At 39.1% G+C, this 8,161-nt stretch overlaps 1 long non-coding RNA gene across 2 annotated transcripts; it reads left to right on the forward strand.

The window, feature by feature from the left end:
* Positions 1-1,457: 1,457 nt before the first annotated feature.
* Positions 1,458-4,637, forward strand: LOC108876788 (uncharacterized). Of its 2 annotated transcripts, XR_001960028.2 has the most exons (5): positions 1,462-1,489; positions 2,490-2,619; positions 2,853-3,278; positions 3,512-3,937; positions 4,181-4,637. It is a non-coding gene; the product is annotated as an uncharacterized LOC108876788 (long non-coding RNA). The 2 variants fall into 2 exon arrangements; XR_007812407.1 differs by lacking the exon at positions 2,490-2,619 and having other exon boundaries at positions 1,458-1,489.
* Positions 4,638-8,161: the final 3,524 nt, after the last annotated feature.

Raw genomic sequence — 8,161 nt, forward strand, 5'->3', positions numbered from 1 at the left:
TCCTCGGCAATAAAATCGTGTTTTATTATTATTATTATTATTTTATTTTTATTTTTGGTCATATTTAAGTTGTCTTTTCCACTTGTTTTTCTCTTTGAAAAGGTGATACACTATACAATGAATTTATTGCTTAAAATAAGTAACAAATTTAAAACACAGTATTACTACTTTATTTGCGTAAAAGGTCAGAGTACTTCTTCCACCTCATTTCTAATCAGGAGAGCTTGTGGAAATAAAAACGATATTTTGCGGCTTACTGCCTGTATCAGTTACGACAAATATACGAGGGGAACAGCACACTTTGCGTATGATCCTGCAAACGCACATTAAACAGAACAGTTTGTGTTTCCACATTACAGACAGATGAGGGCGACAGCGACCCGTGTGGTTAACTCTAAAAGTTGAAGGCTTCAACAGCCTTGGTGCCAGATTAAGAAACTGAGTGTAATGACTAAAATGGATGAGGGTGCAAAATTACAGAGTTAGTACAGAGTTTTGAGTACATAAGATAATATGTGTTAGAGGTACAGCACATTTCTGTGCTGAACACAATCCAAAATGAGGTTTGACTGACACCTGCTGTTGTACTCATGGAAGTGATCTTGAGCTACACTGTGAACACAACAGTGTGCAAGCGTAAATTTATGCGAAGGATGTAATGTATCATTTATTTTAATTTTAAATTACATTACATTTGATGTGTAAACCATTTTATATTCCATGCATGCATCCTTATACAATATCTTATATCTAACCAAAGCCCTTCTTTTGGTGTGTCATATAAAGGCCATATATAGCCACAAATTAAAATGCTTTCAACATAATTTCAAGTGATATTCTATGGTAATGCGGGATTATGCATAAAACTTCAAAAGGGAAGTGTGCCCCCTCCCAAATATTTATTAGTAAGACTGCCATCAACAAAAACTCTCATTATTGACTAATCTAATAGTTATTTTTTTGATTAAACTTTTAGTTGGTTGGTCTGTAAAACATCCAAAAATTGGGAAAAATTAACATAAGATTTTCCTCAAACCTGAAGAACCAAATGTAAACATGTTAAAATGTTAAAACTGCTTTGTTTGTTTGGCCAACAATCCAAAACCCTATAAATATATATATATATATATATATATATATATATATATATATATATATATATTTATTTATTTATTTATTTATTTATTTATTATTATTTTTTTATTTATTTATTTATTTATTTATTTTTTGCTGGCAAATGCGGGGTCGGCGCAGGGGCAAGAGGGGGCAGTGCACCCCCTAAACAAATGTCTTACACCCTAAAAAAATTCTCATCTCTGTATCCCTCCGCGCGCTCGCTCTCTCTCTCTCTCTCTCTCTCTCTCTCTCTCTCTCTCTCTGTGTGTGTGTGTGTGTGTGTGTGTATCTGTATGGCTTCACAGGGGTGCAGCCTGCTATGTTTTGTCGAACACAAGTGAGGCTGGAGGCTGAACACACCTGCGGCGCGAAGGTAAGGCTAGGGAGCTAACTAGCTAGCGTTAGCGGACAGTGTTAGCATTAGCCTTCTCTTTGAACGTTTTTATCGCGTGGGTAATAATGTGTTTGTGTTTCCATGACCGAGGCGTCCCTGACATGAGTTGTGGACCTCCAGCATGGACTTGTGAAAACACAAGGAGCTCTTGATGTTCTGTTTGAATCCATGTTGTAATTGTTTGCAGTCACTTTAGCGACATCTTGCACCTCTTTGTAATTTCGTGTTCTATCCTAGTCATTTTAACTCCGTTTATAGCGGTCTATCATGCCGTTGTCGTCGTTTTGTCTCTATTTGTGGCCATTGTGTGTTATATTGTGTCTGTACCTGGCTGCTTTATACCTGGATGTCAGCGTTAACAACAGCAAATTTGACGTAAACTCGGGCTTTTGCTAACTTTTAATCACAAAGGCGGTAACAGCATACTGACTGACTTTGAAGATTAAATCTCTCGGAAGAGTTTGTTCAAATACAATGTCCCCAAATTGAGAAAAATGAGCAAACCTTGTGTATTAAAGTGAAAATGGCTGACTTCCTGTTGTTTTGAGGTCATGACATCAGGTTTTTGTACATCTGGCCATGTTATAGATGTGCGAATTTCTTTCACATAAGACTAACTAAGCCCAATGCGGGATCACTTTCGAATGTTGCCTTTGTACAATTAGTTTTCAGGTCCTAAAAAACTGAGCAACTCCAACAGGGCCTAATACAAAAAGTAATATGTAATGGTAAAAGTCTGTAATGTGGAAGCAATGCAGACGTATTAGTAATCCAAAATAGAAGTAATGTCACATTATAGTAAAACATAAAAAATGTCAAAAAATGCCACAATATTGTAAGGCATAACATTTTTTTGTTAAATGTTCTGGTTCAGCTGTAATGTTATTTTTGTGTGTTTTCATGGTTAAACTGTTGATGAGGAATAGGCAGCAGTGTATTGATCATTTTCCTTTGTATGTTTCTCTTTGATTTCCTCCAGGTGTCACCACTTCGTCCACAAGATCATCCACAATCGTAGAGACATGGTTCATGATCGGAGAGACATTGTTGAGGATGAGGGAGACATCGTCCACGATGAGAGAGCCTTTGACCAAGACAAAGGCCTCCAGGTAATTCACAAACAGCTTTACATCAACTCTCCAACACAGAGCACTGTTTAGTAAGGCCTCAAAAAATATCATAGTATAGTAAGGCATCAGAAATGGTCGTAAAATGTTAAATGTTCTGGTTCAGTTGTAATGTTGAATATTTACCAGTGTTTTCATGGTTAAAGTGTTGATGAGGAATAGGCAGCAGTGTATTGATTATTTTCCTTTGTATGTTTCTCTTTGATTTCCTCCAGGTGTCACCACTTCGTCCACAAGATCATCCACAATCGTAGAGACATGGTTCATGATCGGAGAGACATTGTTGAGGATGAGGGAGACATCGTCCACGATCAGAGACGTTGTCCATGATTGCAGAGACCTTGTCAAAGATGAGAGAGACGTTGTCCATGATCAGAGCCATTGTCCCATGCTTCGTAGAGACCTTGCGATAGAATCGGCGGAGACGGGGGTCACCGATTTGACGGCACTGCCCGCGATCATGGAGACATTGTCAATGATCACAGAGACAGCGTCTATGATCTCAGAGACATCGTCCACAATCACAAAGACATTGTCCATGATCGCAGAGACTTTGTCCATAATCTCAGAGACATTGTCCGTGATCACAGAGACCTAGTCCGCGATCACAGAGAGCCTTTGACCAAGACAAAGGCCTCCAGGTAATTCACAAACAGCTTTACATCAACTCTCCAACACAGAGCACTGTTTAGTAAGGCCTCAAAAAATATCATAGTATAGTAAGGCATCAGAAATGGTCATAAAATGTTAAATGTTCTGGTTCAGCTGTAATGTTGAATATTTACCAGTGTTTTCATGGTTAAACTGTTGATGAGGAATAGGCAGCAGTGTATTGATCATTTTCCTTTGTATGTTTCTCTTTGATTTCCTCCAGGTGTCACCACTTCGTCCACAAGATCATCCACAATCGTAGAGACATGGTTCATGATCGGAGAGACATTGTTGAGGATGAGGGAGACATCGTCCACGATCAGAGACGTTGTCCATGATTGCAGAGACCTTGTCAAAGATGAGAGAGACGTTGTCCATGATCAGAGCCATTGTCCCATGCTTCGTAGAGACCTTGCGATAGAATCGGCGGAGACGGGGGTCACCGATTTGACGGCACTGCCCGCGATCATGGAAACATTGTCAATGATCACAGAGACAGCGTCTATGATCTCAGAGACATCGTCCACAATCACAAAGACATTGTCCATGATCGCAGAGACTTTGTCCATAATCTCAGAGACATTGTCCGTGATCACAGAGACCTAGTCCGCGATCACAGAGAGCCTTTGACCAAGACAAAGGCCTCCAGGTAATTCACAAACAGCTTTACATCAACTCTCCAACACAGAGCACTGTTTAGTAAGGCACCAAAAATGTTCAAAAAATGTCATAGTATAGTAAGGCATCAGAAATGGTCACAAAATGTTAAATGTTCTGGTTCAGCTGTAATGTTGAATATTTACCAGTGTTTTCATGGTTAAAGTGTTGATGAGGAATAGGCAGCAGTGTATTGATCATTTTCCTTTGTATGTTTCTCTTTGATTTCCTCCAGGTGTCACCACTTCGTCCACAAGATCATCCACAATCGTAGAGACATGGTTCATGATCGGAGAGACATTGTTGAGGATGAGGGAGACATCGTCCACGATCAGAGACGTTGTCCATGATTGCAGAGACCTTGTCAAAGATGAGAGAGACGTTGTCCATGATCAGAGCCATTGTCCCATGCTTCGTAGAGACCTTGCGATAGAATCGGCGGAGACGGGGGTCACCGATTTGACGGCACTGCCCGCGATCATGGAGACATTGTCAATGATCACAGAGACAGCGTCTATGATCTCAGAGACATCGTCCACAATCACAAAGACATTGTCCATGATCGCAGAGACTTTGTCCATAATCTCAGAGACATTGTCCGTGATCACAGAGACCTAGTCCGCGATCACAGAGAGCCTTTGACCAAGACAAAGGCCTCCAGGTAATTCACAAACAGCTTTACATCAACTCTCCAACACAGAGCACTGTTTAGTAAGGCACCAAAAATGTTCAAAAAATGTCATAGTATAGTAAGGCATCAGAAATGGTCATAAAATGTTAAATGTTCTGGTTCAGCTGTAATGTTGAATATTTACCAGTGTTTTCATGGTTAAAGTGTTGATGAGGAATAGGCAGCAGTGTATTGATCATTTTCCTTTGTATGTTTCTCTTTGATTTCCTCCAGGTGTCACCACTTCGTCCATGATCACAGAGATGTTGTCCGCAATCGCTGAGACATGGTCCATGATCGGAGAGACATTGTTGAGGATGAGGGAGACATCGTCCACGATCAGAGACGTTGTCCATGATTGCAGAGACCTTGTCAAAGATGAGAGAGATGTTGTCCATGATCAGAGACATTGTCCCATGCTTCGTAGAGACCTTGCGATAGAATCGGCGGAGACGGGGGTCACCGATTTGACGGCACTGCCCGCGATCATGGAGACATTGTCAATGATCACAGAGACAGCGTCTATGATCTCAGAGACATCGTCCACAATCACAAAGACATTGTCCATGATCGCAGAGACTTTGTCCATAATCTCAGAGACATTGTCCGCGATCACAGAGACCTAGTCCGCGATCACAGAGAGCCTTTGACCAAGACAGAGGCCTCCAGGTAATTCACAAACAGCTTTACATCAACTGTCCAATACAGAGCACTGTTTAGTAAGGCCTCAAAAAATATCGTATAGTAAGACATCAGAAATGGTCATAAAATGTTAAATGTTCTGGTTCAGCTGTAATGTTGAATATTTACCAGTGTTTTCATGGTTAAACTGTTGATGAGGAAGGTAGTAGTGTATTGATCATTTTCCTTTGTATGTTTCTCTTTGATTTCCTCCAGGTGTCACCACTTCGTCCACACGATCATCCACAATCGTAGAGACATGGTTCATGATCAGAGAGACATTGTTGAGGATGAGGGAGACATCGTCCACGATCAGAGACGTTGTCCATGATTGCAGAGACCTTGTCAAAGATGAGAGAGATGTTGTCCATGATCGGAGACATTGTCCCATGCTTCGTAGAGACCTTGCGATAGAATCGGCGGAGACGGGGGTCACCGATTTGACGGCACTGCCCGCGATCATGGAGACATTGTCAATGATCACAGAGACAGCGTCTATGATCTCAGAGACATCGTCCACAATCACAAAGACATTGTCCATGATTGCAGAGACTTTGTCCATAATCTCAGAGACATTGTCTGTGATCACAGAGACCTAGTCTGCGATCACAGAGTGTCTTTGACAGTGAAGAAGTTCATTGAGACCAGGACAGAGGCCACCAGGTAATTCACAAACAGCTTTACATCAACTGTCCAACACAGAGCACTGACATTAAACTGTTTATGTTCAGTATTCAGTGTATCAGAAGAGTGTAATAATAGAAGTAATCTGTGGTATAAAGATAATGTAGAAATAATTTGTATTAATAGAAGTAATGTAAAAGTAATTAGAAATATCAGAAATATATATATAATAGATATAATAGTTAATCTCTTACTACATGTAGCAGTAAAAGTTATCTGTAAATTTAGAAGTAATATGTAATGGTAAAAGTACTCTAAAATTAGAGGTAACAGTAAAAGTAATCTGTATTTAAAAATGTCACATTATATTAAGGTGTCAAAAGTGTTAACTGTTATTGTTAAGGATCAGTCAAAGTGGGACTGAAAAATAAAAAAACTTCAGTTTGATTGTACATGATCAGAAATTCTTAATTATGTCTATGTGCACATTAGACTACACTGTGCAAAACAATATCAAGTCTACAAATAAAATATTGGAGTGAGTTGTTCATTCGTGTGTTCATTTTAATTGCTGGTCAGAGGGAGATTTGAAAAAATATCTTTACAGTTTATAATGACCAGTTTTACACATAGTTACATAAAAGTTTTCACATAAGTTGCTATTAAGACCTTTGTAAATTTGGTTGTTATTCATTAAATGGACAAAATGGACTTAACTGATAGTGTTTATTATTGTTGTGCAGTTTACAGTAACATACGACTGCTTCAGTGATTAGTTGATAGACACACAATTAATAATCATTTTACTTTTTCCTAAATATTTGTTGTTGTTGGTTCTTCTAGAAGTGATGACAGTCAAATGTTCATTTTCTGAAACAGCCCTCTAATGTTTGTTAAATGTTGTGGTTCAGCTGTTATGTTGAATATTTCTCTGTGTTTTCATGGTGAAACTGTTGATGAGGAATAGGTAGTAGTGTATTGATCATTTTCCTTTGAATGTTTCTCTTTGATTTCCTCCAGGTGTCACCACTTCGTCCACGACATCGTCCACGATCGCAGAGACATGGTCCATGATCGGAGAGACATTGTTGAGGATGAGGGAGACATCGTCCACGATCAGAGACATTGTCCACGATCGCAGAGACCTTGTCAAAGATGAGAGAGACGTTGTCCATGATCAGAGACATTGTCCCATGCTTCGTAGAGACCTTGCGATAGAATCGGCGGAGACGGGGGTCACCGATTTGACGGCACTGCCCGCGATCATGGAGACATTGTCAATGATCACAGAGACGCCGTCTATGACCTCAAAGACATCGTCCACGATCGCAAAAGACATTGGCCATGATCACAGAGACTTTGTCCATAATCTCAAAGACATTGTCTGCGATCACAGAGACGTAGTCCACAATCATGGATTGTCTTCGTACAATGAAGAAATTCTTTGAGACCAGGACGGAGGCCTGCAGGTAATTCACAACAGACGTAAAAAATGTCAAAAATCATGGTTTAGTAAGGTATCAAAAATGTCATAAAACTGTGATTGTATGGTAAAACATAAAAATGTGATAGTATACTGAGCCATTAAAATGTCTTAGTATGATGAGGGATAATAGTATCCTGATATAGTAAGGAATTAAATATTGCAGTATAGTAATGCATCAAAAGATGCCATAGATGTCAAAACATGTTATACTATTGTAAGGTGTCAGGAAGATTCAAAAAAGGCCACAGTGAATTAAGGCATAAAACACACGTCAAAAAATGTCATAGTATTATATGGTCTCAAAAAATGTCATAGCATAGTATGTGTCAAAAAACTGTCAAAAAATGTTGTAGTACAGTAGAGGGTGAAAAATGGTCAAAAAATGTCACAGTATAGTAAGGCATCAAAAAATCATCAAAAATGTCATAGTACAGTAAGGCATCAAAAATGGTGAAAAAATGTCTTAGTATAGTGAGGGGTCAAAAATGGTCAAAACATGCCATAGTATAGTAAGGCATCATAAATCATCAAAAAATGTCATGGTATAGTAAGGCGTCAAAAACCATCAGGCATCAGAAATGGTGAAAAAATGTCATAGTATAGTAAGGGGTGAAAAACCATCGAAAAATGTCATAGTACAGTAAGGTGTCAAAAAATAATCAAAAAATGTCACAGTATAGTGAGGGGTCAAAAATGGTCAAAATGTCATAGTATAGTAAGGGGTGAAAAATGATCAAAAAAGTGTCACAGTATAG

The sequence above is a fragment of the Lates calcarifer genome, unplaced genomic scaffold (genome assembly GCF_001640805.2).
Source record: "Lates calcarifer isolate ASB-BC8 unplaced genomic scaffold, TLL_Latcal_v3 _unitig_577_quiver_2177, whole genome shotgun sequence".
NCBI lineage: Eukaryota > Metazoa > Chordata > Actinopteri > Centropomidae > Lates > Lates calcarifer.